The 19,467-nt window shown below is 38.3% G+C and overlaps 1 long non-coding RNA gene across 1 annotated transcript; it reads left to right on the top strand.

Moving 5' to 3' along the window:
* The first annotated feature begins 9,347 nt into the window (after positions 1–9,347).
* Positions 9,348–18,892, top strand: LOC128915658 (uncharacterized). Its single transcript, XR_008468706.1, has 3 exons — positions 9,348–9,476; positions 10,132–10,231; positions 18,704–18,892. It is a non-coding gene; the product is annotated as an uncharacterized LOC128915658 (long non-coding RNA).
* The last annotated feature ends 575 nt before the right edge of the window (positions 18,893–19,467 follow it).

Below are 19,467 nucleotides of genomic sequence, written 5' to 3'. Positions count from 1 at the left end.
CTGAGCTCTGCCAGCAGCCCTTCTCGTTCCCGCTGTAGGTTAACATTTGCATTCGCTCCATTTTATTGGCACACATGAAACACCTAAGCATGGTGCCATCACACCCCTCCTACTATACTAGGATTGTTTCTGCCACAAATTACAGGGTCGTGACTGACCAAGAAGGGCAGGGCTTGGTCTCTTGTACCTTTTTATGGCATTGCAAATAGCTATGCAATCATCCTGGAGTAACAGTGCAAGAATACAAATTACAGACTAACCCAGTCTGCTGGTGTCTCAATTCAAGTGCTTGTTTATGTCAGCTTCGCTCTGCTAGTGTTTCACAAAAGGCCATAAAGGGAAAATGGCCGTAAAAAGACATGAAGGGAATGTTGGAAGGTCAAAGAGGTCTCGTGTAGGTGTAAGGTGCATATTGTTGAAGTTAGTGAAAATAAGCTACCTGAGAATAAACCATCGGTCTTGCATCAGTGTACAGCAGTTCAAAGACAGTGGAAAGCTCCTTCTCCAATTTGAACTGCAGGTGAGTATGGGGAAGCAGACAGCAATTAATGGAAGTGGAATTTAGTCAGAAGAATGATCCGTTTCCAGAAAATGCCAGCAAAGCTGTGTCTCTGCTTTCTGATCCAGTGCAGGTGCAAAAGCATCACTTATGTTGGGGTCCTTGAGTAGTTACTACAGAGGTGGGAAGGAGAGGACCACAGATCCGTGGGTGAAAGCTCATGTAAACGTTGAGGTCTTCTTGGAGAGGGCAAGAGGTTAAAAAAAAGAAGTCAGATTCGCAAAACACTAGATACAGTACCAGTCTGAACAGGAACTGCTTTCTCAGATGGTACCTAGTAGGCATGGTCTTTTGACATTTGGTGTAATAACAATTGTACGTCTCTATATAATCATTAACAGCACACATTGTATAGGAAGGTCAAACTTCACTCTCTTGCCCTAAGGTTAGTTGGAATGAGAAGATGCTTTTTTCTGTCCCTCAAGGTAAAAACTTTAAGGCCTGATTTTTTTTCTTCAAGCCCTTGGGGAAATCGGAAGCCTGTGCACGAAGTCCAGGTAGAATAACTGGCAACAGTTTGATTCCCCTGTGAGTGGTGGAAGATTCCCACTCAAAGATACTGTGTGGTGATACTGGCAGGGATGACACTCATTTTGAAGTCTGAGCTATCACAACCCAAACAATCACTTAAGAAGAAAAAGTGTTGATTTTGGAACAAACCAGAAGTATTTCAAATGACTCTGCTTTGAATCTCCTGATGAGTTCCATCTCCTGTCATAAGACTGCAAGCTGTTACAGTATGTGTTTGTTTATTTTTAGGATTAATACAGCACAAAGGTTTAAAGCATTAAAACTTTCTTACATGGGTTTGAGTTCTGTGGAGAAAAAATTTTCTCCTCCAGTTTGTGAATAAAACTTTGATTTTGAGAACAGACAGGCAAATAGCCTTATTTGGAGAGTGGGCATTGATTGTGGGGTTACTTCTGGTTTCATTTAGCTGTATGTTAGAGATGCACATTATCTTTTCAGTTGCATATTCAGATATTCCTGTACTGTAATGGACCAGAATGTGCAGAACAATGGAGTTTTGCCCATTTCTCTTGTAAATGGAAGTCTTGGAAGTTTGAAAGCACAGCTCTTATTCTGTAAAGTATCAGTGCATGAAACACTATCCAAAACAATTTATAAAGGAATTGGCATTAACTGGAAGTTGCAGTTAGAAGTTACTAACTTGACCCTATATTTAAAAATCTCTAAGAATCGGAGAGGGAGAGAAAATGATAGAAAACTTAAACAGAATTGAGAAAAATAAAGCCATTTACTGTAAGCTTTTTGCAAAAATGTTTAAATCTTCCATCTGTCTTTCCGCTTCTCAAAGGTATAAAAACAGATCTATTAACTTTCAAAGCTGTGCATACAATAATCATCTTGATCAGAAGCTTTCCTGCTGCTTATATTGTCTTCTCTGTGTAGAGCTTCTGTCAGGAGAAAGTTGGTGTTGCTTAGAAGCACGCTTAATTCTGATGGGCTCTATGCTGTTCTCTCCTGCTTATGTATCAACTTTTTAAAAAACTTTTTGTTTTATTTATCCTTTTTGTAAGGTTCCAGCATCAGTTCCTCCATACCTGTGAGTGAATCGGCATTCTACTTTGAGCCTCCAACCCGATTACAGTCGCATCTAATTCTGAGATGGTTTCTGCTGTGGTACTTGGGGAGTGTTCCACTTTCTTGAAATTACACAAATACATTAATTCATAATTCTGATGACTCCAACAGTAAATGTTTCAGTTGTTTGGCTGAGGGGATAGGGAACAAAAATTCCCTACCGAAATGTAGCCAAGCAGAGAGAGTGTTGAGATGCAGTGATTTATAGCCTTGCTAGGACAAAATTATGTGAGGCTACACGGCCTTTAATAATATCGGATGTATTGCCTCGACTGTGTCATCATTGTGTTTTAGATGTCTCAGTCCCTAATTTCTCTGTGAAATAGATGGGTGTATTGTCAGCAGTTCTTAGTTCATTCTGGTTACACTGGAACACTTTAGCAAGATTTCACCAGTCACTATCATGGGAAATGGTCTATTTTAGCTCTTAGCTATTTCTAAAAACAATCATCCTTTAAAACACATGTTTTACATCTTGTTACTATTCTCAGATACTGGTTTTTGTAGAAATCTTTGTGGGGCTATACAAACGCTTGTTCATACTCTAAGTAACTTCTCTATTCAGGACTAAAGATTTGTGGCAAGACCAGCTTTTTTAGGAGCAAGTGTACATCTTTCCTTAAAATCAGCTATTTGGCTGCTGTGTGAGACTTGAGCTGGCCCAAGCTGATCTGGGTGAGGTGTGGCCTCTCCACATGTCCCGAGTCTGATCACTTCTGTCCAAGTTCTTTGGATGTTCACAGCTATTGCAGAATTTTAATACCTAGTTGCATTTCTGTTGGCTGTCTGTGCCTTTATAGTAGCATGTGTCCCCATACGACTTTTCAGGACTATAAGCGGTCTGCGCTGACCTTAACTGCATCATGTAGAGGTGAAAATCTGAGGGAAAAAGATGATCATGTTGAAGTATCCGGTCCTCTTCTGGTACAATTATGATCTTACATCCGGTGTTTCAACTGTTTACTTCCAATTTTGCCTACATAAAGGAGGCTCTCTTGTGATATGCTGAGATTTTGAAAAGAAAAATGTAACAAAGAAAGCTAATTAAGACTTTTCTTTCAAAATATTTCTAATTTCAATAATTAAAAAGCATGTTTGCTTTTTTGTATTTGTATTGTAAGAGTCTACATGTACTTCATGTAAATAACTGTAAAGGAAGAAATGCAATGACTTGTTGGTTTCATGACCTTCAGTTAATCCCCATATGTTAAATGACTAATGCATAGCAGCTTCAGAGGCTTGAATACTATTGATGATATGCGATAAGGAAAGAATGCTCCAGTCCTTATCAAGCAAGTGTGTGTGCTTTTTGGGAGTGACGATTAGGCTAAAAGATGCTGCATTGCAACTGAAAAACTAAGAAGGTCCTAATAACTGCAGTCACTAGCAGTGCTGAGGAGCTTAAAAAATGACAAGTGTTTAAGTCAAGACATCTTGAATAACTATTAATATGGACCATTATCTTCTCACTTCTTTTGCATTTTCTGATTAAATTACAGCAGGCAACAAAAGTCATTACCACAAAAATGACTGCATGGTTGCAGAACAATGTTTAGCAAGTGCTCTGTTTCTTTCAACAGTTGCAGTTCTTGACGAGCTCTGTCAGCACAGCACTTCGTGGTTCTGTTGGATAAGGTTTTAGTACATACACAGAGCTATCAGCGCACAACAGCTAATTCAGCGTCTCCCACAGCCTTCTCCTGGTAACTGATGTAGCTGCCATGCATAATGCAGGGCAATCCTGTCCCACAGGGCTGGAGACTTTAGTCAGTGACATTTAATACGATAAATGAGCCACTCTTAAAGCCATTTGCTTGACAGTTTTTTCGATTGGTAGCTCAGAACCCTTTGGTAAAACAAGAACCTGGTTTACTAGAGACTAACTGTAGCATTGATGTTTACTGAGTAATATTTCATTAGGACTTCTTACCTTCGTGTTTACAAATAGAGATGCCATCCCTGTCACAGTGTGGGGTCATCTCCCTGCATAAAGCTTATTGATGCTGTTTGATTCCTGAAGCTGGTACATTATCAAATATTGCAGGGTATGTGGCAACTATCATCTGCTGTAGCAGGACTATTCTGTGTGTCTCTGAAACGGGGAGCAGCAGATGTTGCCAGGATGCTTTGTCGATGTCTGTTTGAAGAGGAGGACTTTACAGTGGTTAGCTAAATGAAATTAAAAAGTTGTGCTTTCTCCGGTGTCTGTGGGATGTTCAAGTGTGCTGTTTTTCTTGATCTTGTACTTCTGATCTTTCTTGTACTTTTTTGAAATATCAATTTTTTTTAATTTCTTTTGTAAAGACTGGATTCTGCTAATAGTGGATTTCTACTGTTTCTGTAGGAATTTTTTTTTTTTTAGCCAAAATATCCATAAGATGTATCTCTACAAAGAAGCGCACAAGGATGAAGGAAACTAGTAGTGTTCTTCTAGTTGAGGTCATTGATCTCTGCATTTTCAGTTCTAGCAGGGGCAGCAAGGCAGGGGATCCAATCTGAGATGATGTCTGCATTCCAGAGACAGTTTCTGTACACTGTCAGACTTGGGAAGTTCGGGTCCAAATGGCTAAATAGGCTCAAGTAAGCAGTTAGATGAGTGATTGGAGTCAGAACCATGATAGTTACCAAATTAGCTCTGTTTCCTTTGAAAAAAGAGGACGAAAAAAGATCTGGCATTATGTTTCATGACTGATCTCTGATGTTCTCCAGCCCTACAAATGGAATATGACTGTAAATGCTGATTCAAACTTTGTCAACCCGCGCAATCCCCAGAGAGAAACAGGAAGGTATTGTGGATCACTTATACTCCATCCATCACTGGTGCCATTGCTGTCACTTCCTATTTGTTTTATAAAGAGATCTGCTCAAGAGATAAAGCTGTAAAAGGAGCTTAAGGCCACGATTGACAGCATAGGGGGAAACCTTTACAAAAGGAGGTCCACTTGTCCCTCTCTCCGAATCCTTACTTCAAAACCACCAAGCTTTGTGCTACTTTTAGACTGCAAAATATGTAATGCATCCTGTGCCGAGCTTACCATGACACACAGGATGACTTTTTATTGTTATTCTCGTAACAGCCATGCTTTAAAAAAAACTCAGAAATGTTTTCTTATCTATCACAAAATCCAACCCGGTATAATAGCTATCAAAACTCTTAATCCTTCCATGAAGCAGTTAGGCAAGAACTGTGGTTTCCATTTAAGAAAAAAAAAAAAGGCAGTTTGCCCAAAAGTAATGGAGAGAAGCAGCAGATTCAGTAGTAGAATACACCCACCAAGAGTGCTTTCTAGCTAGGCCCTATAAACTTTATTTTAAAACAAATGTTTCTGCATTTTTTAAGTCAGTAAAATATAAAGCAATACCAAATTTACTTGGCATGCTTGTATTTATGTAAGTCGTTTTTTTCGCCTTCTTAACTTGAAGGCTATGGGATTGTTTCCAAACAGTCTGATGCTTTAAGGGTCAGGAGCCTTATGAAGAACAAACAAGAGACTAAATTTTGCTTTTGCTTACACTGGGTTCATGCCAGAATAACTCAACTGATGTTACTGGAGTTACTTACCCTTGTGCAAATCCAGAGGAATAGAATACACTGAACTCTTTCTTATTTTGCTGCAAGGAGGACAAAAAATAAGAAAGGTATTTCTGTCAGGTGACTTCCCTTTTGTTAAGCTAGGCAACAATGAAACTGCTCTTACCTGCTGGTTTTGCTCTTTATCTGAATTTGTATTGGTGTTCCTTGTGAATACCAAGACCTCAGAGTTTAAGGAAACACTCTAGAAAAAAGGGTTGGCATGCATAAAATTCTTCTATGTTGTAGGAGAACGTCCTTAATGAACAAAATGGATAAATCCACTTAATCATGTAATCTTTGACAATCACTTGCTGTTTGCTCACATCCATTTTCTTTGACAGCATGATCCTGAACAGAGGAGGCTATTTCTCAGCAAGTGTACCTTCTTCCTGGTGCTTTGTCTAGGATATTAAGCAGCGGTTTGTCTCATGGTGCAAGTACTTCCAGCTTGTGAATGTAGGCTAATGTTCCCTATTTTAAAATGACTCCTTAAAGCAGGGTCCCAGTTGGCTGCATGCTGTAGTTGCTATGCCACAATGCATAAGTGTGGCTTCTGTTGTCACCTCTTATCTACAGTAGAATCTGGGTGTGAACAAGTGAAATTAAGTCGCAGAGTCGTGAAGCAAATAAGCTCCTTACTGTAGGAAAGGTACTTTAGTCATATGAATCCTTTCTTATCCTGCAGTTTCTAGGCATTTTGAAGTGCATTGCTAAGGGGATTAGAAGTAGAATAATTAGGTCGGTAGAGAGATCCAGTCCAACCTCCCACTTGAAGCAGGGCCAATGTCAAGTATCTAGGATGTGGGGAAAAATCCATTGCTTTTTCCATTCCTGAGTTGTGGGTGGGATAAGCGTACACAAACTTGGATGTTTTGTTAGAATGATGACATCTGCTTTTACCCTGTTTTCCCCCCTGTTGCATTTCATCTCACATTCAAACTCTGTTACTTTTCCTGACAGAGAACATCAAACAAGATGTTTAATCACAACTGTCTGGATTGCCATAACTTCTTCAGAAGTAATAGAAACTGTTAGTGAGAGGGACTATTGGACTGCAGACTCTTATGTTGTTTTGTTTCCCACGTCCTCAAACCAGTGCACTTGTTTGAGAAAGCATCAGTTTTAATTATGTAAATAATAAAAGAAACAGAACAAAAGAAAGTTCAAATTTAATTACGTAAATAACAGAAGTTGTAGAAAATTTAAAAAAAACATTGTAATGTCCTGTACGCTTCAGTAACATCCCTTGGCATTTTTCCAGCCCACAGCTGACTAATAAAATTCAATCAACGTGATTTAGAAGATACATACTACATATTCAACAGCCGTAAGGAATCCAAGCTGACAATGTACATTTACGTAGGTTAATAGCTCTTAACAATTTCAGTACAGTGGATCTGGAATTAACTTTCTAATAATTGTACAACTGCCTGGGCAACTGGAAAATTTGACTGGTATGCTTAGACTAACAGTGGAATATGTCTAAGAAGCAGAGCTACAGAAACAGAAATTTGTCATTTCAAAGTTTTAGTTGGATCATGGACAGATTTAAAAGTTCAGACCTGTTTAATGTCAGAGTTATCCTAGCACATAAATTGGCCAGCCCTCCCAAAAACATGCTCGATCAAACACCATCAGTAAGAAACAGCAAACCCAATAATTTTTGCTGAAGGTGCTAAGTGGTCTTGGAAGTCACTTAAAGCTCATGTGAGTTCTCTTCTGCAGTAATGAGCTACTACCACAGGCTGAGCTGGTTTATTTATTAAACCTGGAGATGAGTGTACACACAAAGAGATCTTGCCATTATGTAAAGAGAGGTCCTTAACTTTGGCCATTTTCAACCTGAATAATAAAAGCTAGCTGTCATTAACCTTCCTGGCCCTCCTCCCTAAAATGATTTCTATATAAAGCTGAAACACTTACATCAGTAGGTAGTAGTATCGAGGCAGGAGCAAGGTTGTGGGTGTTGAGAACAGATGCAGCCTGCAAAAATATTTTAATAATATGGTTTTAATTTTGCATGGGAGCTGGCTACATATTTGGACTGTATCTTGGGAGCGAAGAGGAGAGCCCCAGGCTCCCACCCACAACTTGTTGTTTATCACAAAACCCTTTGACATTCTCCTCATAACACAGGGGAAAAAAAAAATACTTTCTGTGGGGCTGAGGCAGAATTCTAAGCAGCATCTCAAAGCAGTGATGCAGGTGAGGGGCCTGATATGCCTCAAAGAATATTTTTTGCCAGATCTACATTGTGGGAGGGAGTAAAGAGGGAGAGGGAAGGCTGTTTTCAGAGTCTTCAAGAACTTGCTTAAACAGTAAACGTAAGATTTTAATGCAGTTTCGTAGACACCAAAAGAACTCCAGAAGGAGCTGAAGAGAAGGTGGATGAGATTCTCAAGGGATTTCTCCCTGCTCAAACCTCAGGTCAAACCCAGATGCCAGCAACATCCTTGGGTCCAGGCAAACAGAGATGTAGTTCTGTGTACCATTTCCTTACCTGCAAAGCTCACGATGGTTTATGGGTATATAAAAAGGTTTTTACTCCTAGTGATACTGCCAAGAATATCTAAACCCTGATAATTTTATTGAGAATAGATTCTAATCCACAGTTCTTACCATCTTTTTGTTTTTGATATGCTAATTTAATGCACCGTTATTTTTGATGGGATGCCATCAAATAAGGAATAGCCAAAAGGCATTTAAAAATACATAGTGCTCAGGCAAGCTGTTTCATGGGACTTAAGAGATTCTTTGTCCTGCCCTCAATTAGAAGGCATGAATTTCTTTTATATGTAAACATGGTCAAATGTGTATCTCCTGTCTTGGTTTTGTTGCTCGGTTGTTTTTTATTTAAAAATCTAAAGGGAAAGAAAGGGTTATTTTCTCCCAGGAGCTGTCTTGGAAAAATTAATAACAAATGTGCTTTTAGCTGGAAGCAGAAGCTCTATGGGGTAGGATGAGTAACTGTAGAACAGTGTAATGTAATCAGCTGTGCTGAGCATTTAGAGTTTCTCCACGTGGATCGGATGCAGTCTTATGCCATTTAGTTCAGTTTCCTGTGCGTAGCCTGCCAGTCAAGACTGAGAACATATATGTGTTTGTTCCTAAATAGGAAAACAGGATTAATGTTAAGCTCACAGGCTTGATGGATCTATGTATGGGTCTAGGAAGATATTTTAATAGAGAGCGCGCCACAAATGGTACTGTTACTGGTACCCTTACAAATGAGAGCGTCAATGTAGTTATGAAAATGTACTATTTTCTAAGTGAATCTATTACCTGTTGATTTCAACTCGCTGCTCTGTGAATGGCGCAATTTCAGTCTGCTATTTCAGAAATTTTAGAACAATGTAGCCTGCTGTAGGCCAAGAGTTAATTCAGTGCATTCTGTTCTTTGATCACAAATTAAGCTCTCAAGCGCTATACTGATAGTCCCTGTTGGCAAGCCAAATAAGCTACCAATGTTAGGTGCTTTTTACAATATAAGAGCATCTACTTATGGTGTATATTCAGTCTTTAAAAGTAGACCAGTCCAGAAGTGTGTGGGGTAGGATTGCATCTGGAAAAAGAAAAAAAAAAAAATAATAATTTTTTTTTTTTTTTTTAGAAAACTCTTAATTCTCCTGAACTACTGCAGTCTAAACTCTTCCCACCTTAACCGAGTACAGCCGTCAGTTTCATGCCCTCCAAGTATTTGCAGTGACTGGAACTACCTTGTCAGAATATCAGCTGAAGGTAATAGAAGTTTTGGATGAAAAAGGAGCTTTATGGATCACAATATTGGGTTGAAAGATTAAGGATGTTTAAAGGCTTCCATCAGGGATCCCTAAATTAACGAAAACTATGCCCTGAAATGTTCTAAAGAGTTAATGAATTATGAATGAGAAACTTACTTCATACATTAAATGTCCATGAGTGAGCATGCACTTACGTGTGTAGTTAATGCTACAAAATGAGTATTATAAATGCATGCTAAAACTACTAATATCCCTCATCTGCCACTTCTGGTGGCCAGACTGTGAAAGATGGGAAGGCTAAAACTTCATAATGGCGATGTGAGTTGAAAAGTTGGGAAACTATGAACAAGTTAACAAAAATAAATAGCTGCTGTGGTGTTGAGCTTAGCTCTGAGAGTGCTGAACAGCAGTATTCTGAGAGTTCAGATACTGGCAGTGAATCAAATATTTCTTCCTTTTCCAGCACCAGTGGCCCTAACATGCCTCTTTGGGGGAGAAGTATTTTTTCACTTTGAACATATGGCATTATCTTGAGCTGACTGCTCTATGAACATTTCCAAAAAGGCTAAGTCTTATATTGAAGGCCAAGAATGCAACTTCATTTCCTCTCCCAAAGTTTAATCTAAAAAATTTTTTGCTTTTTTTTTGTACAGATTTAATTTGGAGCACATATGTACGACATATGCAACATTATCAAATAGTTACCTGATGCCCATCAAAACAGTGGGAACAAAATAAAACAATAACTTCAAGGTACATATGGCTAACTGTACTGACTGGTATGAATTTGCGTCCAGAGCTGGTTGGTTTCAATTTTATAGCAGTAGTCTCTGTTAAGAGAAAGAGACAGAGTAGTGGCTTTAAAATGGAGGCCTAAATTTTATGAATATTCATATCACCTTTGTGTATAGTGTATAATATAAGTGTTTGAAGTCTTAAAATACAGTCACTCTTGTGTGTATTTTAAATACTGTTATAAATTAGCATATTTTCCTGTGTTGCTGGGTAGGCGTCACAGTGTCATACATCATATTCCCAATGAGCACAACGCATTTCTCTGGTTGCAAACCATCGCTATTTTCTCTTTTGGCAAACGATAACCACTGAGTTCTGGTGAAGTGATCTTTGTGCCGTTGTGGGGATGCCATAAAAATGTCACTTACTGAAAAAACAATGGCACCTTAAGTGGCATGGCATTTGTGTGCTACAAATTACATATGGTAAGTAGGTGGATTTGAGAGTTCAGCATTTAATGTAGAAAGTTATGTGTAAACAGTAAGTAGTCAGTGTGCTCTGTGATGTTAGTGAAGGAAGAGACTTACAAGAGAACAGCTCTGCAAGTAAGACTTCTATTCCCGAATACCATTTTTGGGTCATCTATTGATCTGTTTGTCTCACAAAACAAAGTGCTCAATTGTGTGCATCATGGGAGCTTTAAATCACTTGGGACTGATTTTGCTTGAAAATAAGGAGTAACTGTTGATTGCTATGGAGTTAGCAGTGTAAACAAAATAGTTTCCGATCCTGTGATTTTTTTTTTTCTCTAAGGTGGTTAAATGCAATTTAAGAACAACAGATCACAGAACTGTATGACACTATGATTAGAATCAGGTGGTTGTTGACCCACTGCTCTTTGCCTCAGTGCTCAGGTTAGACCGAGGGCTCAGAGAGAAAAGCTCTCGTAGATGTACTTGTTTTAAATTTTGGAACTGAGTTCTCCTCACCATATCTTGGCTAACCCACTCAAAGCTTTAGACAAAAACAAACCCAGTTCTTTTTGTGTACTAGGCTTTGCACAACAACAGCTGAGGCATAGGTGTAAAATTCTGTAAAATCCACTGTCTTTACTTGGTATCTTTAATTTTATTTAAAATTACATGAAGAAAGTAAAAACAATTCTTCCCTGTTGCAGCGTGTCTTCTTAGGAGCAGCCATTTTCACAGGTTTTTTGGCAGTGTTCTGAGTGCTTTGTTTTATTTTTAATGTAATGCTAAGTCAAAGTAAACTTTACAGAATTGCAGGCCCAGATACCTGAAATACAATCATCCATCAAAAGCCCTCAGTGGGACAATTACAGCCCCCACATCCTCCCACAGCAAACCATGATTATAGGAGAAGAATGCTTGAGGGCTGCAGCTGAGATTAGACAATGTGAAGTACTCTTGCTCCAGCCTTCACAAAATCACCTGCTACAAGTCTTAATAATGAAATAGGTGAGATTAATTGGACATGTGTGTTCTACATTAGTACTGACTTTACATATTTTGCAGTTTATTTCAGCATCTGTCTTAATGATGTCTGTTTAAATTAGATATTCACATCTGTTATGTGGTTTTCATATTCTTTACAGAGCAAATACAGCTTTGCATACTTTGATACCAAATACAGTGCATATCCAATACCTGCTCCTCACTGTTGAGTGCTCTCAGCATTGCTTTTCTACCTAACTCTTGTTTTCTTTCCATGCCAATATCCTCCTTGCTTCTTGAAAGCCAAGAAGACCCCTAGTGTCATCACTCCTTCCTGCTGCTTTTCAGCAGTTCTTCCTTCCTACTTCTATTTCCACAGCTCACTCTAGGATATGATTTTCAGGCGTTAACACACCTTATTGTAACTTACGTGTATGTAAAGCAAGGGTAAATTAGGTCTAAGATGTTACTCTGGTTTAAACAAAGAGCATCGTGATTTGTTAATGCTCTGCACAGACTGCAGAGCTCTAAGGTGCCGGAAAAGATCCTCAGCAGTAAGTGATCATGTCCAGAATCTTGCTGTGCCCTACACAGAGACCAGTCAAACTAGTGATGCTTCGGTGAGTTTCCTTTACGGGGAAGTGCTTCATGGGAAGCCTGAGCCCTGAATCATATTTTTCTTTGTTAGTCTACAAATTCATTTACGAAGGTGTATTCAAAAAGGGAATGGTTATTTGTTGGGGACAATAATATTGCTAATAATGATAGAATCCTTCAGGCACATCAGTGAGAAACTGCATGTATTTATTCCTTTGTGTCTTAAAGTAAATCAGATGAAAATTTAAGCTTTAGATGTATCACATGGGAAACCATATGGCCACATCCATGCTTGGAAAGACATTTGACTTGGCCAAATTCATTTCTCAGCAAGCTTGTCCTTGCTGATTGCTGAGATTGGGGATTGTAACAGGAATGTAGACAAGGCTGTCATGTCCTTCAGCATTTTTAGCATGATGTAGGTATGAGCACAGGTGGGCAATTAAACACTTTGTGCTTCATTTCCCACTGGGTGTCAGTTATCATTTCACTCCCACGATTGGAAATAAATATCAGTGATGATGGAACACCCTCCTGTCATTCCATAGTCAAATAGAGGCATAGCAGCATCTGAAAATGTTGCTCATTTTCTTTGTCAGGGATGCTTTAGCAATCTTTTTCTAGCCCAAAGGTAAAATATGTCTTTACCTCAGAGCTGCACTGCTACATCTCTGGTCGTGTGGGCAATATTTTTGTTGTTGCTGCTGCTGTTTTGGAGAAACTAAGGGACGCAGAGTAACATGTTTTCCTCTTGTGGAAGTGGATGCCTGAATAAACAGAGAAGTCTCTGCAGAGAGTAGTGAAAGGCAGCAAATGGTGCTGAGTAACATTGCCTTTGTTCACAGAAAGAGTACAGTAAAAGGAAATAATTTAGAACTGTAAATGAATTCTAGTACAATAGGGAACGATCTTGATAAGAAAAAAAAGCAATGGGAGCAACTCCAGAAAAGATGTGAGATTTTGGGTAATCCTGCAGATTTTTTTTTTTTTTTTTTTTTTTACCATGGATGCTGGTTTAGGGAGTTTGCTTTGAAATAAAGTACTGTTTGTAGTAGAACCACACAGATCTTGTGTGTTCTGAGTCTCAATTTTCATTTATAAAGCACAACTGTATACAGTAACAGAGAGACTAATTTAACATGTACAGCACAGATAATTTCCATGCTGTGCTATAAAACTTAGGGGATAGTTAACACCCAGTTTGCTTATGACTTGGGCGCAGGGTCTCCAGACTGACCTTTGAGCATCTTTCAGTTTGGCTGTAAGAAGCTGACTTTTTTTTTTTGGTCATCCCCTCTGGTAAAGGTAGCCTGAAACATGGTTCTGGAAAGTAGGAGCAAAGATGTTCTCCCCTGTAAAGCTCATTCCTCTGGCTTGGTATTACCCAATATTACTTGGTTCTTGTCTGGCAAGGTTTGGTGGGTGGAGGAAGTGAATAGGTCTTATTTTGAGATCTGAAAAGGAGCTGAATTTTATATTAGCTTCACGGTTTATTTGTTTTTATTCCTGTCCAATAAAAAAAGCTGCTTTTCCATGGGAGCCTGAGGAAAGCTCACTCAAGATGAAAGGAAGTGGAATGCATCTCAAAGAGCAGCCAAATTTTGATGGCTTTTTCTTGCTGATGGTATGAGCAGTTAAATCTTTTAAAAAGGCGGTGTTGCTTTCCTCTTAGCCTTATCTGTTGTACAACTCTTTTTCCATCCTTTGTGAATGTATCGTACTTGATCATCTGCCAAAACCTGTTTGTTTAATTAAATTCTTTTAAGAACAAATCACTCTTCTATGAAGTTTGAAGGATCGTGTGCAGCTTGGGTTTCCCCTGGTACTTTCAGGTTGGTTTTGATCATCACCTTAGCATACTGGGTTAGATTCCCTTTATGTGCTGCCCAGTGACACGAGGGGGATGTGGCAGCCTTGTGTGGGCTAGTATAATATTCATGCTTCATTACATATAGAAACATCTATCGCAGTTGAATAACCTGATGGACCCATGGTGTTGTTTTTCCCCTTAAAATGGTCGCTTGGCTCCATGTGCTTGAGGTGCATAGTGTCTTACATTTGTTTTAGTGATCTAAAATAGGAAACGTGGGGAGGACCATGCTCAAGTCAGTTTGTGGGGCATTGACAAAATCCAGCTCATGATGATGGGAATTACAAAACTGATAGTGTACAGTACATTTCTAATGAACGTTAATATGTGGCATGCTATTTGCTCGTATCAGTAGTATTTCTTACCTGTTAAAACCTATTGGCCCATGCTGAGTTCTGGACTGCCACAGCTGACCAGTTCTGGTCCCTGATCTTGATGGTTTGCATGAAAAAGCGCCTCTCAGTGAAACACAGAAATTTGTAGTCTCTGAATCCCTTCACTGGTAGAGAGCTCAGACTGGCGAAGGAACATGCAGTTGAATGTTAACTTAAAATTGTTACCCTTGAGAGTATCTCAGTCTGCCTCCGGAAGATAGTGCCACATGATAGACGAAGCCTGTTTGTTGCCATTCGGTCGTCAAAATGTCTGAGCAAAGTGATTATTTTCATCTTTGTGTCAGTTTATTTTGAAGCGCTTTCTGAGTGAGAGCCGTGGGGAAAGAGTATGCACTTTGTGTGGAGTGAGGATATAATTTGTTCAGTAATTATATCATTTGATCAATTTAGCCATGTGTTTAGATGCGCTTACTTAAGCACAGCAACCTTAGAGCAGCGGGGGAGGTATTCACAGTGTTTCATATCTTTTCTTACTTAAATTCATAGGTGTGCACAGTCTTAATAGTTGAGCTTCTCTCCGTGTTTTACAGTTGTCCATTGTGACTTGTCTTGAATAAGAAAGCAATGTAGTTGTGAAGAGATGTTTATTATTATGTATCACTAAACAGACTAACAACCCAAATCATCCAGACTGTGGTTACTCTCAATGTTTGTTAGCCAAGGAGTCCTTGGTGGTGTGAAGGGTCCTGATACCTGTAGCTCCAGTAACCTGTAGTTGTCACTGGAACGTCACTTCATAAAGGATTTTGACAAACTCTTGGATAGGGAACCAATAGAGGACACCTAAACGTCTGTGTTATTGATTATGTTTATTGGCTAGAGTTGCTCAGGAGTTGCTCATGATCAAAGAATTGAAGCTTCTTGAAGTTATTGGGAGGTACCCACAGAGAAGGATCTGCCCTGACTTAGGTTATCTGCTTATCAACTGTTGCAACCAGTTGCTGCGTCCGCAGCAATCTGCCCTTCCTCCCAGCCAACTGAAGCTGAGGAAAGCTGCTGGGAATGAATGAGGCCCTGCCATGGCTCTCAGTTTTTAACATTTGTCACTTCATGTGATCGTACAATCTGTATCACTACTAAATTGACCATACAAAAGCGTTCCCTACTTTGTACTGTAAACGATCAATAGAATCAATGGCACCATGGATATGGCATCTGTTAGCACAGAGCTCAATGAAAAGGGTGGGAAAAGCAACAAAGAGCTCTTTTTGCACTTCTTACCATTCCTTCTCGTCTTTGTTTTAACTTTTTTTTTCTTGTTTTGTTTTCCAGAAATGCATTTTCTTTTGCACTTTGCAGATATCACTTCTTGATAATAGTTTTTCCTGCTTTAACTTCTTTGACAGTAATTTCAGCACAGTAAAACAACTGAATGTGTCTTTTGTTAAAATTTTAAACTTTGTTTACAGGGGTGATAAGTTCTGGTAGTTACCACACAACATTGGGTAGGAGTTTGTCTCAGTACCGTGGCCAATTATCAGACGCTTACTCTGTTTTGCTTCATATCTCCACCGCGTACAATTTCAAAGAATACTTCATGGTGTACATTGTACAGAACATTCTTCTCAGAGAAGAAAGAGCTAAACAATTTCAACAGTGTTGGAAAACAGGTTTTAATTTTTAAACAGAAAAGGTATTACATCTGCTTTAGTTTGTTTCCTAGTTTTCTCAGCGTCAGAAAGTCTTTATCACTTAGTTTTTTCAGGAAGCTCCTTGCTATTTATTGTTGCTATTTATTGTTTCTAATTTTTCAGAGGTTGCAGACTTAAGGGACAAGATAATTCTATCCTTTTTTTTGGTGGTTGTTTTATTCCTATTTTCTTCTTTCCTCATCATCCTTCATTTTTTTCAGAAATAATTTGTACTTTTATATGATCAAAACTCTCTCACATCTACATGCTATCATTCAGGCTGGCTAATCTGAAAACTACCCAGACAGTCCACTAGTTGTTTTTTATCAGCAGCTATTTTTGTAAAGCGATCCCAATTGCCCTTACTCTTAATAGGAAGGTGTGAAAAGCTGTTTACACCTAATCTAGTTACTAATTTTCATACTTTTCACTTAGTATCAAGGGAGCAACTTTCTTGTTGTAGTACCGCGTGTCTTCTATGTATCTAAATTCTTTCAGGCTATGCTGTCACTTCATAATCTTACAGCCATCCTCTGTTGCCTGCGAGTCTTAATTAGTCTCTTTGCTTTCCTTCCTTTCAACATTTCATCTCTGTCATGATTTATTTTATTTTGCTTCATATTATTTGTGAAGAATAATCTCATATCTTGTTTATATTTCAATGATGCTTCAGCTTGCTTTTCACACAAATGGGTTTTAATAGTTCCCTCCATTTCATATTATCAGCTGGAATTCTTAATTACTTAAATGGCTCCTCAAAATCTAACCTTCCACATAATTATACTTTGTATCTCTCTCTACTTTTGTAGTGGATTCCGCAAGTGTATCAGCACTGCTTCAGGCTTTCATTACTCAGCCCTTATGGTAGTAAAAAATGGTCTCTAGCAGAAGTAATCCTTGTGAAGAGGCTGCAAGGGTGAAGCCAGATTGAATTTCTGGATGTGTAATTACATGTGCAAGAGTATTCACGCACAATTTGAAGAGTTTATATAAAGCAAAGTCTGTAATTGTTTGTCATTTTTTCAGCTTTTTGTTGGATTTATTTTGGTGATCTCACCATCTTTGCTAAAGATAAAGCATACTTAATTTATATTGGAGAAAGGGTTTATTATCTTCCATGCTGTAGCTGTGATCAATAGTGGTCATTTAAAACTCTAGATGGCAAAAGAATCTTAATTGGACCCCAGGTAATAAGGTCAAGTTGACTGTCAGAGTAGTGTGTAACTGCAGGAATTATTCTCTCCGATACTTCAATTTGTCTTTCATTACAGCTGTGTAATTCCAAGTCACAAAGATGAGAGGTCATGCAGAAAAATCTGTGACAATTTTTAGACTGCTTCTAAAGCCTTGCACACTGAAGATCTATAAATGTTACTAAATTAATGAGTAAAGAGAATTTCATGGAGTATTAATGATAACAAAATGACATTATCATTCTTTTACGTTTTTATGCAAGGCAGTTACACAGAGTGAATGAGAATATGTAATGGGAAGACTTAATTGATTAAAACCTCTGTGCAGTAAGTAGGAACTTCAGTTTGAGCTGCATGCCATTAAATACTGAACTCTTGATTGCTCTTCAACCAAATCGATACAGAACAGAAGTCTGTAGTGAATCCTGTACCTGCAGCAGTAATAAAGTTTGACAATAAAAATCAATGCCCAGTCCGAAAGTCTAGCATTTAATAATATCTGTGGTCTATGTCTTTTATTGATTCTTGCGGTCCTTAAGGCCATCTGTTAATTTACTCCCTCTGTCTGGAGCTGGGGAGGTCAGTGACTTTGAGAAGTATGTTATTTTCTGCTTGTTCTGTATTGTGTATGGATTACTGCAACTAAAATCCATAACTATCGCTTGTGAAAATGTTGCTTGAGGCATTTACCCATACACATCTCAAGACAAAATACTGTTACCCAGGTAGCGAATAGGCAGGAGTGTTCCTTCCACAAAACCAAGCAAAATATTCCACAGTCTGTTTTTTAAAAATCAGTCTTCTGACAGTAACAACCACAAGTTTGTGGGTTTTTTTAAGTCTGTACCAGACTCTTTATTAAATTACAATTTTCATATAACTAACTTAATTCAGCCAATTTTTATATACCTTGCAGAAATATCAGGACTGGAGGCTGGTTACGAATAGATCCTCTGTGTCATCTTAAAGTAAACTGTTTAACAGCAACGTATGAAATATGTGAGAATTTGACTAATTCATAATTTAGTAATCAGGCATTTTATAATTTGCCTAAAAACAAATTGCATCTTATCTTCATCCATCAGTGGAGACTTAAGAGCTCTGTGCCCTGAGCTTTCATTTCAACAGTTCTTTCCCAAAACATGCATATTTATGACTGTTTTACAGAATAGACACATAACTTGATTCTTAATATTTCACAGTGAGTCTCAAAAGTTTTTACTAGTAACTAGTTTATTTTTGTGTACGTATACAGTATATTTTGTCCTGTGCTATATTATCTTTGTGAAGTATTTTGTATATAGTGGAAAATAAAGTTCTGAAAATGCAGATGAGTGCTTGAATTCACAGGTATTGACCATTTCTAGGAATTGAGCCTTGTGTCTTCACACAGCCCCCTCTAACAAGTAAGTAATATTTCTTCCTGAATGGCGAACTACTAAACTCAAACTGAAATAACCGATCATTTGCAATCCTAGAACACAGTCCATTTTCAAGTTGCATCAGAAATCTTGCACTCATTTGGTGAGTTGCAAAACGTACTCCAAAAAAAAAAAAAGAAGGGGAGGGGGAAGTTTCTATGTCCATACATGGTAAAGAATTTCTGAGAATTGGAGAATTGTTTTGGAATTACTGCTGAATCACTCGTAAAATACTTGGGAGAGACCTCTGAAAAATATGCAGTGATGTGAAGCAAATTAGTTGCAAATATCTGTCCTGCCACCAAAAAGTATGTCTTTTTAAAAGACAATAATTAATGCATATAGTTTTCCCACTGTAAATTTTACAAAACAGTTACAGTGTTTATTGTGAGATAGAAATGTAGGGTTAGAGAAGTAGTCTAGACATGTAGCTATGGTTTATTTAATTGTAAAAACTGCAAGTGCAGTGTCTGGTAGTGTGAGTGGGTAATCCCATGCAAAATCACATCCTTCTGCTGCTTTTTGTTTTGATGTACTCCGAAGCATCGCCAGTATAGCTATGGCTGGTGAAAGTATACCACGTGCACAAATAAACACAGCTTATTTTATGTACTTACAGTAGAAAAAGAAATATACTCCTGATGTTGTGGCTTATTTCGTTTTTTCCAATGATGACAGAAGCAGGACAAAATT

Source organism: Rissa tridactyla, chromosome 10, assembly GCF_028500815.1.
Source record: "Rissa tridactyla isolate bRisTri1 chromosome 10, bRisTri1.patW.cur.20221130, whole genome shotgun sequence".
Lineage (NCBI taxonomy): Eukaryota > Metazoa > Chordata > Aves > Charadriiformes > Laridae > Rissa > Rissa tridactyla.
The sequence above is the reverse complement of the archived record's forward strand: the minus strand, read 5'-3'. Positions and strand labels throughout refer to the sequence as shown.